The 1,263-nt window shown below is 38.1% G+C and overlaps 1 protein-coding gene across 2 annotated transcripts in view; it reads right to left on the bottom strand.

Moving 5' to 3' along the window:
• Nucleotides 1–1,263, bottom strand: part of DENND4A (DENN/MADD domain containing 4A) — a 94,270-nt gene that overhangs the window by 28,762 nt on the left and 64,245 nt on the right. The gene's annotated exons all lie outside the window — the stretch shown is intronic.

Genomic DNA, 1,263 nt, shown 5'->3' with positions numbered 1-1,263 from the left:
TCAATGGAACAAAATAGAAAGCCCAGAGATAAATCCACGCACATATGGACACCTTATCTTTGACAAAGGAGGCAAGAATATACAATGGATTAAAGACAATCTCTTTAACAAGTGGTTCTGGGAAAACTGGTCAACTACTTGTAAAAGAATGAAACTAGAACACTTTCTAACACCATACACAAAAATAAATTCAAAATGGATTAAAGATCTCAACGTAAGACCAGAAACTATAAAACTCCTAGAGGAGAACATAGGCAAAACACTCTCCGACATACATCACAGCAGGATCCTCTATGACCCACCTCCCAGAATATTGGAAATAAAAGCAAAAATAAACAAATGGGACCTAATTAAACTTAAAAGCTTCTGCACAACAAAGGAAAACTATTAGCAAGGTGAAAAGACAGCCTTCAGAATGGGAGAAAATAATAGCAAATGAAGCAACTGACAAACAACTAATCTCAAAAATATACAAGCAACTCCTACAGCTCAACTCCAGAAAAATAAATGACCCAATCAAAAAATGGGCCAAAGAACTAAATAGACATTTCTCCAAAGAAGACATACAGATGGCTAACAAACACATGAAAAGATGCTCAACATCACTCATTATCAGAGAAATGCAAATCAAAACCACTATGAGGTACCATTTCACACCAGTCAGAATGGCTGTGATCTAAAAGTCTATAAGCAATAAATGCTGGAGAGGGTGTGGAGAAAAGGGAACCCTCTTACACTGTTGGTGGGAATGCAAACTAGTACAGCCACTACAGAGAACAGTGTGGAGATTCCTGAAAAAACTGGAAATAGAACTGCCTTATGATCCAGCAATCCCACTGCTGGGCATACACACTGAGGAAACCAGAAGGGAAAGAGATACGTGTACCCCAATGTTCATCGCAGCACTGTTTATAATAGCCAGGACATGGAAGCAACCTAGATGCCCATCAGCAGATGAATGGATAAGAAAGCAGTGGTACATATACACAATGGAGTATTACTCAGCCATTAAAAAGAATACATTTGAATTAGTTCTAATGAGGTGGATGAAACTGGAGCCTATTATACAGAGTGAAGTAAGCCAGAAAGAAAAATACCAATACAGTATACTAATGCATATATATGGAATTTAGAAAGATGGTAACAATAACCCTGTGTACGAGACAGCAAAAGAGACACTGATGTATAGATCAGTCTTATGGACTCTGTGGGAGAGGGAGAAGGTGGGGAGATTTGGGAGAATGGCATTGAAACATGTATAAT

This window comes from Bison bison, unplaced genomic scaffold (assembly GCF_000754665.1).
Source record: "Bison bison bison isolate TAMUID 2011002044 unplaced genomic scaffold, Bison_UMD1.0 scf7180017864034, whole genome shotgun sequence".
Taxonomy (NCBI): Eukaryota; Metazoa; Chordata; class Mammalia; order Artiodactyla; family Bovidae; genus Bison; species Bison bison.
The sequence above is the reverse complement of the archived record's forward strand: the minus strand, read 5'-3'. Positions and strand labels throughout refer to the sequence as shown.